The 19436-nt window shown below is 41.8% G+C and overlaps 1 protein-coding gene across 47 annotated transcripts in view; it reads right to left on the bottom strand.

Annotated features, from left to right (window-relative positions):
• The window catches only part of LOC141577229 (uncharacterized), a 148370-nt gene that overhangs the window by 35122 nt on the left and 93812 nt on the right, over window positions 1-19436 (bottom strand). For 38 of the 47 annotated variants that reach the window (XR_012506135.1, XR_012506134.1, XR_012506130.1 and 35 more), the window contains 3 exons: window positions 2043-2228; window positions 1433-1489; window positions 1076-1283 (listed from right to left, as the gene is read on the bottom strand). The exons of 3 other annotated variants lie outside the window; for them this stretch is intronic. The gene's annotated coding sequence lies outside the window, so the exon portion shown is untranslated. Of the gene's footprint in view, window positions 1-96; window positions 713-1075; window positions 1284-1347; window positions 1490-2042; window positions 2229-19436 lie in introns of all 47 variants that reach the window. 6 more of the 47 variants (XR_012506097.1, XR_012506112.1, XR_012506120.1 and 3 more) reach the window with 6 other exon arrangements.

Consider the following 19436-nt stretch of genomic DNA (forward strand, 5'->3'; position numbering starts at 1 on the left):
GATAAATCCCAGCCTTCTTTGAGGCTGTCATTTCCTGTTTCTGGCCTACAACCGTCAATGAGCAGAACCACCCCATTCCTGAGCCATGGGACTCACGTGGGAAGCAGTTTTGGAGAAATTTCCAGGTATAGAAAGTAACCAACTATACATAGAACTCTGAAAAATGAAAAGATGCAATACTCTGATTTTGGAAGAAACTCAAAATATTCTCCTAAGGCTTAGTAGCTGGAAAGGCTGGGCTTCTCCTAATCCACTTATTTATTTCACAGCCAGTGAGCATCTCCCACAAACCCTGTTTCCCTGTGTCTGCTGGGAGCCTCAGGCACACTGTTGCTGTCGATCTTATAAGTCACAGGGCTGAGGCGTGTGTCTCACGCCTGCAACTCTCACACAGGCTCGCCTCCTAGACTCACTGTCTGAACTTGGCCCCATTTTCTCACCTGTTTATTTGGTATCTGTTCTTCTGTAAGCTGCCTGAAATGCTTTTTGGAACAAGTCAAAAGAATCGGTGGGTAGAGAAATGGACAGATGGACAGGTGAGAGTTGGGGAGACAGAGTGACTCCAAGAAAAGGGGAACAAAGAAAATTTCCTTTGCAGAACCCTCTTCTAGTCAGGGAAGAAAACCACCACGGAGAAGTGTGAAGAGGCAGGTGGCTTAGGACTGTTTCCTGGATTCCATGAAAAGTCACACCAAGAGATGAGAGGGTAGAACTATAAATAATAAAAGAAAAAAACATGCATGCTTGAAAAATATACCTACAATATGTACTTTCTAAAGAATAGATTCAAATCAGCACGGCCCAATAACACAATCGTTGGGTATTTACAGAAGTGAGAATCCCATCTCCAAACCACAAGGCATCCCTTTGGAGCACTGAGAGTCTACACGGGACGGTCATAAAGCTGTCACCGCAAAAGCGATGCTATCCTACCCTTACGAGGATTGAGCAGCTGTGCTCGGGCTGCTCAGGCGCGCCATTTACACCCCACAGCACCTCTACGGGAGAGGGACGCCTAGCGAGCCCCATCTCTGCAGGACAGAAAACAAGTCCGGGAGAGGCTAAGCCGACCTACCAGTTCTCCATCTCACAGTACTGGTCACTCCAGAGCAGGACTCGAACTCGGACCCACGTTTGTAACCGCAGTACTACCGTGATTTGTGTGCTTTTTGTGTGTATAATACATTTGTTTCCGGCATGAAAGGATATTTAACAAATGTTCGGCTGTCTTGTCTATCTCATTAGCTCACAATCTTTATATTTTTGAATTGTACTCTTTTTCCCTGGAGAAAGGAACGGAAAGAGCGGGGGTCAGAGTGAGATGGGGCTCCATTCTTTATCTGTTACCTCATCTCATCCAGTCCCCTACCAGGGAGAAGGAGCAAATGTTCTCTTCATCTTTAAAGAGAGAGCTCCACTGATGGTGACTTACTCAACTCCAAAACCAAGTCTGGGGGAAGGGCACAGACAGCAACCAGAGAAGTATCACCTGTAGGAAGGAGAAAAGAGCTCAGGGGAGAGCTCAGGGGGTCAGCCTGATTTAATTTCAATGGATAATATAATACCACAGACTAAAAATACTAGCATGCAGTGAATTTGCTATTTCTTGACATCTAGCAAGTTTTCATAGCCCGCATGAAACATTATCGTGAACTAGTGAAAGGAAGAGTCCACACTCAGGGAAAATAAATGCCACAGGCAGGCTGAAATCCAGGCTGGAGGAAAGGTAGGGAAAAGGCATAGTTAAGAAGAGGGGAAAGTCTGGGAAAAAGACATCATCACAAGGACTCTCCAGCATCATCCAGCAATCATATAATCATTCATTCAAGAGAGAGTTACTTAGGTCCTATTTTGTGCAAGATTTTACACAGGGCAAAGCAAGAGTGCAGCGTACATGGTGGCAGGAAGTGGCGGGGCTATAATACAATTCTGATCCTGGTACCTTGCACAATTGTACTCAGTATAAAGGCAAAAAAATAAGGTAAAATAATACTATGTAAACTCTACGCATTGTTGAAAAAAATTAAAGAAGACCTAAATACCTGGACAGACACACCACGCATATTCCTGTATCAGATGACAGCGCTCTTGGGATGGCAGTGCTCCCCAGAGCGATCTGTATACTCAACGTGGTCTCGATCACAATCCCAGCGGGCTCCTCTGCAGTAACTGACTAGTTGCTGCTACTATTCATATGGGAATTCGAGGGACTCAGTAACCAAAACGTACTTGAAAAAGAAGAAAAACATGACAGGACTTGTAATTCTCAATTTCAAACCTTACAACTGTATCTCCAGGTGAGATTAGAGGCCAATTTTAAGTTATTACTGGGTTTATCCTTATTTTCAAAATTCTGTACAATGAATATACCTGTTAGAATAAGAAAAATAAAAAGTAAGGTATCTTGTAAAACATGCACAGTGATTCATTCATTGGGAAAAAAACTTATTTTAACTATAAAGAGGTAAACAAATATCTAGTGAAAAAGGACTACTTAAAAACAAGTGTGCATTTACAATTTTCATAAATTGAAAACTGAAAAGCACAAAAACATCAAGTTTCTAGGGAGACTAGTGAAACATATTAATAGTTATTTTCAAAAATTCTAATTGAACAATGAAAACTCAAGAAAGGGAAAATTGTGATTGACACCCAAGTGCAAACACATGGAGAGCAAAAGCCTAGAAATCACAGTTCCTTTAAATCTGCTTCTAACTCAATAGGAGAGGAAATTCCTCACTTAGGGGACAGTGGAATCCCATACATAAGACAGGATACACAGTACAAACTGCAGTAGTATCGGGAGTGAATTTCTTAGAATTCTAATGTTACAACATTGCTGAAAAACTATAAAAACACTGACAGACAGATTAAAACACACAGTCATATATATTATATAGAAACATATGAAGTCTGCTCCCATGTTGCATAGAAATACAAACATATTTGTTCATTTATAGGCACTGATTCATTTATCCCAGATAGAATATTTCAACTAAAACAAAAAATCAATAATACACTCCTCTTGTCAAATCTACTTGATAAGTAACTCTGCTATGTAACCATAATGTGTCTAAGATAGATCTAAAATTAGGGAAAAATCTTTTTATGGTTTCTTGAATTGTTCTCAAAATTCCAAGCTTAATTTTAAAATAGATCTGAGCAGTATTTCTATATTATCTTTTCCCTTGTGAAATGAACAACACAGTCTCTTGTCAAAATTCTGTCCTTACAATGATTCACGAGCACCGTTTCCTAACAAAACTGGTGAACAGCAAGGCACTATGCAGACACTGTGACCAAATAAATGAAACACAAGGAAGACAGTGACCCTATTCTGGAGGGCTTATATTCTGTGTCAACAGCGGGTTTTTATTTGATTGGTTTGATTGGGTAGCAAAATAAAATCAATCAAGTACTTTCTGCTTTTAGCATTCTGTAAGTCATGACTGTTTTTAGTGTCATGAGAAGGAAAGACTTAAGCATGACTTGATTAGGTCAACTAGCAACAATCATCACTGGAGAGTGAGTAATAAAGATGTTAACTGATAGAAATGCTTCTGCCTACATGAGACCTAAAATAAGTCTACACTGATATCCGAAAGGAAAATGAGGAGATGAGGTCCCCAATGTGAAAACAAACTAACAAGGAATCAAAAAAGGAAAGACGTTTTCATTAACGATTCCAGGAAGTAATGGAGCATGGTGGTGAGGATCACAGATGTTTGGGACGAACATGAGTGTCTGAACTCCCACAGCACTGGGTAGCTGTGAAACTGATATTTCAGAGAAATTTTCTGCATCTCAGTCTTCTATCCATACACTGGGGACAATAACCGCACCCATCTCCTAGAACGGTCCTACGAATTAAGTTATTTTATATATAAAATTTTAAATAAAATACCTCAGATTTTAAATAATACCCCAAAAGCACAAGGAACAAAGAAAACAGAGATAAATTGGAGTTCATCAAAATTTAAAATTTTGCTTCAAAGGGCACCATCCAGTAAGTGAAAAAACAACACACAGGAGAAAATTTTTTCTAATCATTTATCTGATAAGGAATTTGTATCTATAAAAAAAAAGTACCTCCTACAACTCAACAATAAAAAGGCAACTCAATTAAAAGGTGAATAAAGGATCTGAAATGGTATTTTTCAAGGAAAATATACAAATGGCCAATAAGCACAATGAAACGATGTTCAATATCATTAGCTGTAAGGGAAATCAAGTCAAAACCACTGGGAGAAACCGCTTCACACTCACTACAATAGGTTATAATAAAAAAAAGAGTAACAAGCACTAATAAGGACACAGAGGAAGCGGACCAATCAGCCCTTGCTGGTGAGGACGTAACACAACATGGCCACTTTGGAAAACAGCCTGGCAGGTCCTCAGAGAGTTGAACATTTGGTTTCTGAATGACCCAGCAACTCTGCTGTCTGGGCACAAACGTAAGAGAACTGAAAACAAATGTCCACATAAAAACTCCTACAGGAATGTTCATGGCGACGCTACTCATCACAGCCAAAAAGCAGAAACAACCCAATTGCCTATCACCTGATGAATGGGTAAACAGTGGGGCCCAGCCATACAGTGGAATATTATTCAGCAATAGCAAAGCATAGAGTACTGACCCAGGCCACAACGTGGACAAATTTTGATAACGTTACTCAGTGTGAAATAAGTCAGTCACAATAGACGGTTCCACTTACATGAAGTGACTCGATTTAAATGAAATGTCCAGCACAGGCAAATCCACAGAGAGAGAAGAGTGGCTCCTTGGGGCTGGGGGAGGATGGGGAAGATGGGAATGACTGCTTATGCATATGGGGCTTCCTCTTGGGGGAATGAAAATATTCTAAGATTAAATGGGATGCACAATTCTGGGCATAGAGTAAAAACGAATGTATATTTAAATGGGTGAATTGTATTAAAACTGGTAAGAAAAAAAGCACCTCGGCCCAGTACCTCCCCTAGTAAATGCAAATTGCTAACTTTTATTAGAGGAAGAACAAACTGCCCTCAGCATGAAAGTAGGAGATCAGCAAATGTGAGTTAACCGAAATTGGACAAGAGCATTTCACTTGAAACAGTTGCTGAGTGTACACGAAATATTCAGAAATAGGAAAATCAGTTTCACATCAGGAAGAAGCATTCTGCTTCAAATGCAGATCAAGGATTCGGCAAGCCCAGGTGCTAAAAATGACCAGAGAAGAAACCTGGTTTTTAAAACAAGCACCAGAGCCAACAAGGAAATGGTGGTGAGGAAAGCAGGCGGCCGAATATCTGGAACAGTTTGCTACAAATAATTTCTCCACTGAAAATTTAAAAATAAAATGAAAGTGATAAAATGCTCTGTTGACCTCATGTGAATGGGCTTCCTTCGGTGCTCGACTGTTCTGTAACCCCGATTGAGAGGATCAGGAGAATCAGCATGTCTCCTGGGTGTCCCCAAAGGACTGCCCACCAGCACGCTGACCACCATCACATCTGCCAGGGTTGAATTGCAGAGGAGACCAACTTCTGAAAGGCACAGGAAATTTTGACAAGGGAAGAAAATGCTGCAGTCAGTCCAGGGACATAGGCCCTCTGAGCAGAGGCCAGAAGGCTGCAGGTGAACTGCAGTGGCCGTGGGACAGGAAGGGACCATGGGGGAGCATATCTCAATTCTCTCCTCTCTCTCCATCGGGTAGGAAAGATAAACCTGCATCCTTCTCACCTGGAACTGTGGGTTGGCTGGCAGAAGTCTTACCGACATGGAATTATTATTCAAGTCTCTGTGGAAAAAGTGAAGAAATCGAGAGGGAGTAGGGAGCCAACTCCACGAGCCTCTCAATTGCACCCTTATTTATTGTGTATAATCAAAGGAAAAATTCATTAACAGTTGTGTGATAGTAATAGGAACTTCGGGAAAGACAGTATGAAGCAGAGATTGTAGAATACACAATGAGTACAAAGGATTAGTGTATCTTTAGAGAAGTCATGGGGTGAGGGGAACAAGATCCATTTTTAGACATGTGAATTACATAACAGACCACCAGACCAGCCAGGTCCTTGTTCTGTGGATCATAGTCTATCTAACAGCACACAAGCTCAGCGTTTATATCTGAGGGCCTCGGCCCTTGCTTTGCAACCAGCAGAGTGCAATCTAAAAGCTCAAATATGCAAGCAAAGCATTGTCTCTGCTTTTTAATGCAAGGAGACTGGAGTGAGGATGTACAGGCACTTGCTTGCAAAGCAGTTTCTAAGCATATATTTTTCTTCTTAAAGTTCACATGCGGCTGGAGTGTGTTACAATTTGTTAAACCAATCATGGGCTCCCACATGGAACCATTATTGAGGACACCCTAGGATGACAAATCCTGCCTCTGGGTCTTTTCCTGCCATCTTCAGCCACTCTAGCAGGGTCTAGGCACATCCGTGAATAACGATCCTACAGAACAACCCACACTCTTAACTCCTGGTGCTTGAAACTTAATTTTAGCTCTACACAACTTACCGTAGAAAAGTTTCAGAAATAAAAGATATAATATTCCTTTTATATCTCATCATTTTACTGATTTTTCTGATTGCTCTAAGTTGCTTCTACTTGGTAAAGCACATAATTCTGCAGGTGAATTCAGTAATTTCCATTGGTCATATCTAGTCATTTTGGGCTCTCTAACTTCTATTGGTCAAATACCGATACACTTAATTGATTTCTTTGTTTATCAATTTCAGCCGGGAGGAGAGGGAGTGTCACTCTTTTCCTCAGCCCACCCTCAACATTTTTCTCATCAACTCAGGCCTCCTGAAAACAAAACAAAGTATTTGTTTCCCTTCTACTCTTTCCACAAAACCAACAGGAAACATCAGCCTGCAGAAAGAATTCAACACAAATGCTAAAACAAAAATCTATAAACCAGGAGCAACTCCATCTCCGAATCATGATACATAATGACATGAGAGTAAGTGTGTCAGGCACAAAGCATGCGTGAGCCTGACCAACTGATTTCTATTCTTCAAAGGAAGGAAGGTTTTCATATTTTTTATTATCATTCTTTGTCATTGTTTCTGATTATGCCAAAAAATAATTTATGAAAGAATTATGCACTGCAATAACAGATTACTATTGTATCAATTATAGAAGGCATTCAGAGGGGATAGGAAAAGCCACCTCTGTAAAAATGCAAAATTTCTTCCCCTGTTAAGAACACGTATACAAATTGCAACAGAGAATTCAAATTCTTGTGGAGAGGAGCAAAAGCCACAGAACAAAAGCAAAGTCAATAGAATGAGTTAATTCAGAATTCACTGGACAAACATGCTCAATGCATTCAAATAATTTTAAAGGCACACTGCAAACCATTCACTTAATGATCTGCAGGCTAGAGGAAGCATTTCCCTCTTTAACAGACAACAGAATTCAATAGGGTTCCCCAAAAACAAGGACCAAAGAACAATCAGGTATTTAACGGTTCTCATAAATCAGCATGTTCTAAACATTAAAATCCAGAAATTTTAAACATTCATTCAAACCACAATAAAACAAGCATTTCAAAAAAAAAAAAAAAAAAAACCCAAAGAAACTAAGCACACAGATCATGTACATAGATTAATGAGCATGTCTTGTACCGCTGGAAGAAAGAACAGGCTATAGCCTTTTACTTGAAAAATAAAACTACTTTTAAAGATAACTGCTAAAACACATTTCACCATTCATGTTGCCTTCAAAATTCTGAGGCACTTGTATCTGATCAGAAAAGCAATTCTGAGTAATAGTATGTTACAATTCAGCGCCAGTTTGCTTTAGAAGAAAAAAGAAAAGCTACTGTTCCTCAAATCCTGCACAGAGTGTGAAGTGCCTCCCGGCCTCTTTCTCTTCCCGTTTTCTAAGCTCATGCTCCCCAACCCTTCTGAAACAAATATGACAACCTCTTATTCCCAATATGCCAAATGACAAAAGAATATCAATTTATTTGTGTAAATATATGCCTACATCTTGAACTGGAGGAGAAAGGTATCAGAAGTCCATATGGAACTTATTTCTACCTTCCTGAAATCACACACATAAACGTTCACACAGACACAGACACATACTCCCTGGACTACTGGACACTTCACAAGCTTAGGAATTCCAACTTCTAGAAGATAACTTTGTAGTTAGTTTAAAATACAATTCTGTCAGCTTTTGAAAGCCTTGATCATCTGCTAAACCATCCAAATATCAAACAGACCCAATTAGCCTTCTCTGTAGAATGTAATTTCCATTGATGGCAAAACAGACCCTAAGAAGTACTGGATCAAAGACTCGTGTTTATCACTACCTATGATCGTTTTTAAGCACATTAACAGATTCAGAAATGTATGTCTCAACAACATTTATTCTTATTGAAATAGCATACGTGTTCAATTGTCTATACAGAGACTAGGTCCCATGATGGTGTTTAACATTTTTTTGGGTATTGCAATATTTATTTTCAAGTGCAGAGAAGGAGGGTGTGTATTACTCAGTTGTAGAACACCTACTTAGCATGCACAATGTCCTGGCTTCAATCCCCAGTACCTCCAAAAAAATAAATAAAAATAAGTGCATATTTAAAAATAAGAATAAAGTTATAAAAAAATACAGACTACAAACCACTGCAATCTAGCTGCTACAATTATACTAAAAAAACAAGGGTTTCTATCAAACACTGACTATATGCCAATCACAGAGAGAATCACAAATCACACCTGAAAACCATCACGTGTGATTCTCAGCAAACCTACTAAGTAGACACGGATGAGCAACCTGGCACTGCGGATGAGGAGACGGATCTCGGAGGAGCTGTGGACGCTGACCGTCCTGCTCCCCGCGACACCACGTCAGCCCAGGGCAAGCGCTGACAGAGCTGCTCTGAGGGGACACCCAGCTGCATGGAGCCTTGGGGCACTGGGGAGTCCCAGAAAACACTAAAGGTTGTTCAGTGAAAAACCAGCTCAAATATATTACATTGTGCCACATCCTTTAAAAAGGGAACATGACTGAGACTTTTTGATGCCTCCGTGTCCTTTCCGCCATCATCAATTATTTGCCCTCTCAGCACGACCAGAGATGAACTGGACCCCATATGAAGTGCACTCAGATGGCAGAGCTTTTAAAGCTGTTTTATGAAGTTTGTAAGACTCTGTCTATGTCTCACACAGGCGGTCATCCATCACTTCTCACCACTGTGGACGTACCACCTGAAATCACTCCTTTCTCCTTCTTTAAATCCCTTCATCTAATCCAGACTTTTCAACAGCAAAGCAGCAGCTCACCACAGACAGTGGACAGCTTCTCACCAAATGGACTCGAACAGACCTTCGGACTACCTGGAAGCCCTTTTCTTCTATTAAACCCACTTACAGGTACTTCATCATTTTCTGATTGGTGGACTTGGCCACCGACTGGCCAACTCATAGAGCTCCCAGCCTCATATCCGGGGTTGGGAGAGGACCCTGCTGTTTGGAGAAATCAGTGAGGAAGGCGGACATCCTCCAGCCAGGTCTGCACGGGTAGAATTGCGACAGTGTGCTCAGAAATTATACCGTTAGCATCCCTGGGCTCCCATGGACTGTTTTCACATTAACCAAGCTCATGACACACTGATGCAAGAAAACCAGAAACTTATTAATGTAACAGAAGAAGTGAAACTATAAACCAGACTGAAATATCAGAGTTCAACCATGAGTACATTTTCTCCTCCACAGCCCAATCACAGGCAGGCAGTCACATGGCAACCATGGACAGAAGCAGAGAAGGAAGGGTTTGTAGATTAACTCAATGGACTAAATTTCTGTTATACGAACAGATCTACTGCCTAGAAAATAATTAACGCTAATCACAGTGCACACATTGTGGACAGTGGCCGAGACATGACAGTGAGCACCTGTGTAACTCTCCTTTCCCTGTCCTTTCTGGGCTAACTGATGCAAAGTGGTACAAAGATTCAGGGATGCAGATACCTCTAAACACCCAAAGCCCATCTCTGGGAGCCTCAAAACCAGACAGCCAGGGTTTAAATACCAGCTCTGCCACTTACTAGCTCTGTGACCTTGGACAACTTACTTACCCTCTCCGTGCCGAAATTTCCACACTGTAAAACTGGGATAACAATCAAACCTTCGTTACTCGCTTGTTGAGAATATTGAAAGACTCATTTCTGTAAAATGCTCAGAAAAGAATGTAGCACATTTTTGGTGTTCAACAAATGTCAACTTAATATAAAAGTGATTTACAAGTCTCCCTTCTAATAATATTATGTGTTTCCTGGCTAGTGTAAGTCCCAAAGAAAATCCTTATTTCTCCTTTTATAAACTCTTGGGGAGCACCCTCCCATTCCATCACACCACCTGTTTAAACTAGGGAGGGGATGCCTCCTCCCCACTCCTCTGGGCCATGGAGAGTACTTCTTCCTTCATACCCCTAGCCGCTCGATCACAGCTAGCCCTCGTCACACTAACAGGGTGAGGTGTGAGTCCAGGGAGACAAGCAGGGAATGTGAAACCCTACCTTTCCCTCCAGTGTTGGTCACCATTGGGAAGCACCTGGGATTCTCAGCTCCATGTCAGAACAGCCCTGTGCATGAAGGGGCAGGTCCTCTCAAGGGAAGGCTCGCTGTGGCCCAGAGCTACCTGGGACAGGGTGAGTCTCTAATTCTGGGACACAGTATCATGACACACATTTTCCCACAGCCCTGAAGTTCATGGAGAACGTGGCTTCATCAGTAACAACGAAGACATTTATGGCCTGCCTAATCTTTTGTGTCATCTCTCAGTTGGCTGCTGGAGACAACATGCATATAAGTATTGGATCCCCTTAGGCCCCAACATATATGAAGTAACAAAAAATTCTGTGGCTTAACGTTGGTTCAGGGTGACTGTGTAACAGTTCTGACTCTGCTGATGCTTAATTATGGGTATAGGAACTATCAAACCTCCTCAAATATCTTTCATCATAAAACCAGCTTTTCTTGTTTTCCCGTTTCTTAGTAATTGCCAAAGACTATAAAATGATGGCTTCACACCAAACAGCAGCTAAAGATTATGAGCCCTCTTGACATACCCACTGTGGTAAACACTTTACATAATTTCTAATTCTCACAATTCTACAAAGCAGATACCAACGTCCCAATCTCACAGACGAGGGAAAAACTCAGAGCGAACTGACTCAGGCTCACATGGCTCAGTGGCAGCGCGTGCACGCAAACCCAATTCAAAGAACTACACCCCTTCCTATATGTACCAAATCCCCTACCACCAATTAACACACAGCAGTGGGGTCAATACTCAGGGAACTTAGTACACTTTTCAGCTTTAAGGTGCTCCAGAGGCCGCTACTAGCTGTTTTATAAATTCCCGGCTCACTGGTTTCTAACACTGGAAGAAAAGTCCGATTTTGCCATTGTTTACACAGCAAGTCTGAGATGTTCACAGCGAGATGACAGAATAAAACTAAAATATAAGCAGAAAAATTTTTCCAGGTAGAAAGACATAATGGACATTGTGCTATTCTGAAGCATCAAGCAAAGAAATCAAAACAAAATAACTTTGTTTAAGCCTTCTTTAACAAAGAGGAATATTAAGACGGTAAGAAGGTGCAACAAGCGCCACCTATGGCTAAAAAGACCTTCCAGGTTGCCAGGAAGCATGCAACACAAAAATTGCCTGTAGGATCAGAAACGAGAATCAGATAACTTAAAGCTTCTGTAGCACATAATGCACTTTGCTTCGGGGGAAGCGAGGGTAACTCAGTATTTAATCTGATATTGCTAATACTCCTGAATATAAACAAAAGACACAGGCTCATGGAAACGCATCTTAGAAGAGGAAAGAATCCAGTCCAGCCACTTCATTTTACAGGAGGGGAGACTGAGACATGGGATCTGTCCTCCTTGCAATCAGCAGCAAATCTCTCCTAGGCCTCATGTCTTGCACTGTAGCAAAAACGAACAGATCTGTAGTAGGCCTATATTCATAAAAGTCGCGCCTGTATTTTTCCGAAAGTAGGTTATCTAAGTATCTTGCAACATACTTCTCAAAATCCAGGAAATCATACGTTTGTTGAAATACAAAAACATTTATTTACATAATAAAACAGCATGAGCTTTATTGTCTCTATTAAAAAAGTTACATGTCAAATCAGTGTTTTGATCTTTTAAACCTGTTAAGAGTGCAGGAAAAAAGATCAAAATTTTCTTTAATCACAAAAGAGAGAAACTTATTCCCTGAAAATTATTAATGTGGATGTCAGAATCCAACGAATTTAAATGTCTGAGTGGATGGTTACACGGCAACATGACATCTGAGTTCTAACAATACACATTCTGTGTAAATAATCTTCAAGGTCGTCTGCTTAAGGCAATTTAACTAGTCCCTGTCTCACTAGAATGATACAGATTTCATTAAAACTTCATAGTGCACTAAAAAATAAATGAATCCTTGTTACTTTAAGCCATATTCATATATATCATATATATACATATTAAATATGCATCAGTAATAAGCCACCCTCTTTAGTATTCAGAGTTGATCCTTCTAAAATATCTGCCATTGTGACAGCACATTTTTACTAAGCACCTCTTGGGTTCTTTGTATACAAGGCTACTAACTCTCACAGTCAGACAAGTTAAACGATATTACTCAAATTTCACAAATGAGGAAATGTACTTAAGCCATGAATACAACTTATATATACATTATCAGGAAAGTAAAGAATAAAGATTTTCTTAAAATATTCACTGACAATCTTTTCTTCCATATTAAGACTACATAAAACCAATTCAGTCTTTGTAAGTATTTCTGTCAATAAGGGCCACTAGAGAAAAACAAGTAACATCATCAGCAGTGGTTGGACTTTCAAAGCCCCCTTCTCATTTGCACTATAATTATTTTTAATGTTTTGTTTTTAGTGCTTACAGAGCACTAAAATACATAAAAATTAACTTTTTATGCCACTACCTGAGAATTAAACAACTGTGAAAATGTACAATTTTAATTTATGCCACTCTGTCTCATATTCTCACTGGTGTCTCCCCTTTGAAGGCCTCATCAGGCTGAGATCACTAAAATCGACCATTTATGGGGTCACAGGAGTTCGGGTAACCACTCAACGGGAGGCTGATTAGAGGAGCAATTAAGAATGCATCCTGTGCAGCCTGGGTTCCAGCACCGAGCTAGCCACCGCCAGCTGCGTGTGATTTGGGACAAGCTGCTCCATCTCTCAATCCCTCAGCTGCAAAAAGGAGACACTGATACCTACCGTCAAACACCTGCTATGAAGTAAAACATGAGGAAAGTATTTTAGCCTTAGGTAGGTGTAAACTCAGAGCGAGTTTGGTCATTATGATGATGAGGATGTCTGATAATAAATTGAGCTAGACCAAAAAGGAGAAATCACATTAAAGGAGAAACATTTTAAGCCAATGAACATTTCCTTTTGGATGGATTGCAGAATATTCTATTCATTTTATTTAATAAACCATGTTTTGTCCATTAATAATAGATTTACAGGTTCATGGACAAGTCTCCAGAAAAAGAATTAGAGGCCTCTAACCTCTGAATACTAAGATAGTAAATTTTAAAAAAAATCAGGGGGGAGATTATACCTCTTTTGGGAGAGTATGTGCTTAGCATGCATGAGGCCCTCAGTTCAGTCCCCACTAACTCAATTTAAAAAGTTTTTTTTAAAAATGGAGAATTAAAGCAAAAAATGGAGGAATACAGAAATTTTTTAGAGACTCATCTCAGATTTAAGATGGGGAAAAATCCATCCATTTCTCAGAGGAAATCTTGAGAACTATGTAAACTGAATCTGAGATGTCTAGTCTTCTAACATTATTCATGAATTCATATTACCAAGTCTTAAAACTACCTGATAACCCACAGTTGTGATACTTATCACAACAGCTGCCAACACGGATCTAGCTCTGGCTAGGAAAGCTCTGTTCTGACATCTCTGCCCCTGAGGCCTCACCAGGCTGAGAGCACTAAATTCAGTCATTCATGAGCATCTCCTGTAAGTCCTCCCTTTGTGCTCCTCACTCTCCCCTCACCAGCCCCTCTGAGGGAAACACTGTTATCATCATCCCCAACCGCAGATAAGGCCACTGAGGCACAGAGACTAAACCCTTTCCAGGTCATATTGGCATTAAAGGACGTCTGTATTTCTGCTGTTTTGCTTTTGAAAAAGGAATCTGAGATATCAATTCAAGGGAGACTGTTAAATAATAAACTCTGTCAGGTCTTCACCTCAAAGAGCAGATACTATAAATTCCTGATGTAGGATGAGGCTGCCGCCACAAACTGACTCAGCTTGAAATTAATATCCAAGATGAAGCAGCGGATACACGTAAATATTCACGATTGTCAACTCCGCTCACGGGTCTGGGCCCTTCACTGCCTGAACTGTGGTGAATACTCCACCTGTATCAGGGAGGGAAGCGCGGCTTTTCCAGGTCTCCCCAAGGCTTCACGGGCTATTTCCCCCCACAGACTGTCCTCAACAATTAAAAAGCTCTCAAGATTTTTACACCATGCAAAACTGAAATACATTTCTGCAGATGGAGCACTTTCTCAGGCTTAAACTTATTTTGCCTACACTCAGCAGGAGGGGGAAAAGAAACAAGACTCTGCAAAGTCTCTGATTCTCACCACTCACACTAGTAGAAAGGCCACTGCACAAGATGTCTCTTCAGAGTGCAGGGTGAGAAGAAAATAAAGCCGCCCCCAACCACAGGCACTCCCAGAGACAGAGCTCAGCAGTCTTCTGCACACTCACGGTTGTGCAGCCCTCATCACCATCTATTTCCAGAACACTTCATCACCCCAAAAGAATCCCCTGTCACTAGCAGTCACTCCCTAACCCCCTCCACCTAGCCCTTTGCAAACATCACCTGCTCTCCGCCTCTGCATGTGCCTATTCTGGGCATTTCAGATCACTGAAGTCAACAATATGTGGCCGTGTGTGTCTGCTTCCTTTCACTTAACATGCTGTTGTCAAGGCTCGTCCCTGTTGAACTGGTATCAGCATCTCTTTTTTTTTTGAAAACATTAAAGTTTATTAGAGGGTTGTAATTACTATCAAAAAGAGTAGAGTGGAGCATAAGTGATTGTGTTTCAAAGGGAAAAGTGTGGGTTGAGCATTCAGAGTGGACTTCCCAGAAGAGGTGGCCTTTTTCATTTTCCTCTTTTTCTTTTTTATTCACTCTTACGTCTGAATAATGTTTCACTAAATGGAGATTCTACATTCTGTTCATCCATTCAGCATCTATGTATGGACGAGGTCCAGAAGGATGAGAGTAAGAGGCGACTTGCAGTGATGGCATTTAAGCAAAGGGCAAGATGTGCTTTCAAAAAAAAAAGCCAACATACAGAGTCGCAAGGAAATTCAGTGCGTTTCTGAGCAAAGTGCATGCTTGCTTCGGCAGGACAACCGTGCAGTGCTGGGGCGGATATTGGCAGGAATCACGGCGTGGGAGTCACCTGAGAAGACTCCCCACTGCACGCAGCTCAGCCTATTCTCCTCCCTCATCCTGTATTGTTAGAGCCATGTTTCTAGGTTTCTCTTATTTCAAGTAATAGCACTTTAAGTACATATCTGATCATCTGCATCAGACCACTTTACCTCCAAGTCACAGAAAATTATTCACTAACCGGAGCAGCTCCAAGACATAACGGTGATGGATTAGGGAGTCCTGCAGCATCCCAGCCTGCATGCACAAACCCCACATGTGCCCTGGTGATGTCCGGAAAATTAAACACATGGAAATATCTCACTGCTGCTACACGACATCTGCCCTCAAATTCCCCCAAACCTATGCTGGCAAAGCACTACTCAGCCCTCTCACTGCAAAGAAAAAAAAAATGCTAAGAAGGCAAATTTAGGCTGTTCAATTGAAAACCAGCAACCATCAATGCCAGTATCTGAGTTGGAATGCTCCTGAATTCTAAAACCACTGCGCCGTTACTTTTCAAATGTGGAAGTCATATATGTATTCCACTTAGATGATATTACAGTAGGATTTTTCTTTTCAAAATTTCCAGTTGCAACATTAGCACAAGAAAGTTTATGTTTCAGCTTTAAAAAAATCAATTATATTCCACTTAATTAATTTTGAACCTATTATTATTTTATAAATGGAGCTATGTTGCATAATATAAACAAACTGTTTGAATTCTGCAAACAAGACCTTTATGACCTCACTATTTCAGAGCAAACTTTAATGGTGTTTTGAGAGGTGGGGCCTGGGGTGCTCACTAACAGCTCACTAAGGATGTGCTATTAAGTAATGCAAAGGCTCTAACTCCACATTAGCTCAGAAACCAAAGAAACTACACCAAAGCCTTACTTTATCATTTTTAAATTTTGCTATTCTTTGGAATATTAAATTTCTTTAAAGATATGATTTTTTTTGAGAAAGACAACAGCTGTATTAAATTTCCTCTCACCAAGAAAGCAATCTTTATCAAGAATAAATACCCCATGGAAATCGAAATGACGGGAGGTTTCTAGCTAAGTGAACATGCAGATCTGAACAGAAATCTAAATCCTATCAGATCTCACTCGAACCAGCTCAACAAAGTCCTGGGCTACCCTGGAACTTAGCTCTTCTGTTCCAAAAGTTGGCTGAGCTAAGATCATCACACAAGGCAGGGAAGGAGAGAAGAGGAAAGTTCACCTGGCAGCCTCCATTTCTTTTCTTCCAGCCAAAAGTCGCCTCTCGGGCGACCCCGATAACAAGCCCTCCCCATAAGGAAATCCGGCATCCACACTGCCCCTGCCGTCCCCAAGCAGCCCTGACGCCCCTCTCCCAGCCTGTGAATGGTCTTCTAGTGGCCCCCCCAGTTGGTGGCACCCTCCCCCACTTCCCCGCTACACACAAACACACACACACACAGAGCAATGGCAGCCTTCCCAAATCACAAAGTTGATTACATCACCCCACTTCAAACCCTTCAGAGGCTCCCTGGTGGAATTCTAGCCCCGCCCCCGACACTGCTCACACAGCCTCACCCCAGTTCCCAGGTCCCCAGTGACCTCAGGGACCCCCTGTCCTGCTCCTACTTCCCACTTGCCTCCAGGCTCATTTTGATTGTTTCAAAAGGAAGACTTCCCTCCCTCCAACCTCCGCAACTTGTTCCTCTATTCCTAGAACATTCTAGGCTAAGTCAACTTCTGACACTGCTAAGCTCACAAGAAGCAAATACATTTTGCTTAATAATGTGGGTCCACACACTCTCCCCTAGACACAAAGAAGTGCACGTGTTATGAATAAATGAATGACGGGGTGGGTCTCAAAGGGACAGACAGACCTGCTCTCGCCAGTCCCGACACTTCTGTCTGTAGAATATCAGAAGCAAAACCAGAAGTACCTTTCCTGAGGGTCACTTCCTGCTGACACCCTTCACTGCCTCCAGTGTCTGTTCAAATAAAACCCAACGTCTTCCAAAGCCCTTCACCCCAGGCTCTCTCCAGGGTCCTCCCAAGCAGGGGAACACTCCACCCTGGACCACACAGGACACTCTCCCCATGTCCCCACCCCACAAGCCTCCAGGCCTCTGCCCGGGCTGCACCTGCTACCTGAGCCACACTCTTGACTCCTTCTCCTGGCTGACACTTACTCTGTCCTCACGATTGAATGTAGAGCCCATTTCTTCCAGGAAGTCCTCTCTGATAATGTCCTTTAGGTCTTGGCAGGGCTCCATCTATTGCAACAGTACATGGTGACCAACTGGGTGTTTGCCCACACCTTTGAAACCACGAACTCTTGGGGGCCAGTTGAGAAGGAGTGAGAGAATACAAGAGGGGTGGGGGAAGCAAAAAGCAAAAATCACAGCCCAAGTCCCAAATTCAAGGATTCTTTCTCAGAAAAAAGTATAAACTATTTCACACCTGTGCAATTTGGCTAATAATTTTGTGGCTTGTGGACAGCAAGAGCTTGGTGTTCTAGTCCAAAACCCAGATTACATGCAAAGAAATGTATATATTCATATCCAAAGGAAACCAGAGCTGTTCAACAACAGTTTGCAGTTAGAATAGAAAGGAACTTTGATAAAGGCAATCACTCTCTCCCTCTTCTTTCTTTTCAGGCATCATATAATTTTAGAAGTATTTGCATGACTAAGAGATGGCTATAGCCCGTGATTCTGCACTGGAGTGTTTGGGGCTGAGGAAGCCCAGATTACATTCACTGCGTAAATGCAATCACACCAACACACTGATAGGTGCCGTGGTGGTGGAGCTGATGTTCCAAAGCAGGCAACCTTACTCTGTAAGAGAACTCTAAATAGAAAGTAAGAATTGCAATGTTCTGTACTCAATTTCATTCTATATATGGGTCATTAACTGATAGAATATCTTCACTAATGTAACCCAAAAATAAATTGTCAACGTCGATTTTCTTCATCTGACCGTTTTATGCTAACTTTGGTTATCAAAACCTCACTCCATATGGAAAGCTCAGGCCTAGGCTGCAGCAGTTACATCCCGTGGAAGAAAGCCGATCAAGGGAGAACTGGAGAGTTTCCCTTCAGAAGTTCCTAAGTCTGGTTTTGCACCTGTACGTCATTTGCAACAACGTCATCGGCAAGGAGTAAGACCTTACCTCTGTGGGGCGAAAAGCACTGCGGTGCTTCTGAACCATCAAAGAACACTGAGCTTTGTGAAACTGTCCTGAGACACTTAAATCGTATTTTTTGTGAAAGGCTCCAAAACTGACCCAATTCACCAATCCAGGTACAAAAGAGAGGTACCGGAATTAGTAGATAGAACATGCCCTTGAAGTCTGACAAGGCCCTGCTTGAATCCTGCTACAGCATTTAATAGCCGCTAAACGGACCAATTCCTTAACCCCTCTGAGAAGGCTTCCCAATCCGCAAAAGGGAGCTGCCATCGCCCACCTGGGAGGCATGGATGAGAATGCAACACTCATGTAGGGCTGCCGACTGGTACTTGACACGGGGACTGACTAGCTTCCCTCTGCTGCCCTTCGCCCCCTTTAAACTTGCACTGTTCCCCCTGGTAAGGATCAAACCCCTGGAAAAGACTGCCCGAATCTTCTGTGTATCCCTGAATACATGAATTACCCTTAGGAGGCCAGAAAAACAACTGCCTCCTCCCCAGTCACTATCAATGTTCTTAAGAGTCTGGGTATTTTTAACTCAAATTTTCAGGGAGACTATTCCAGAACTTTGCATGCACCATTCTCCAGGTTGGATCCCCTCCCAGTGCCCATCTTTTTTCACCTCAGATCCAGTCTGATTGCATTCTGTTCATTGGAAAGCGAGTCCAGTAGGGTGGCGACTCCCAAGGACGCCCTCCCTCCCTCACAGGTGAGTGTGACTACTTTCTCCCCACTCCAACTCCAGCTTCTTAGAAGTCTACACTCCCGGACGCTGCAGAATCTGCATCTTCACAAGACACACACGTG

The sequence above is a fragment of the Camelus bactrianus genome, chromosome 3 (genome assembly GCF_048773025.1).
Source record: "Camelus bactrianus isolate YW-2024 breed Bactrian camel chromosome 3, ASM4877302v1, whole genome shotgun sequence".
In the NCBI taxonomy this organism is placed as follows: Eukaryota; Metazoa; Chordata; class Mammalia; order Artiodactyla; family Camelidae; genus Camelus; species Camelus bactrianus.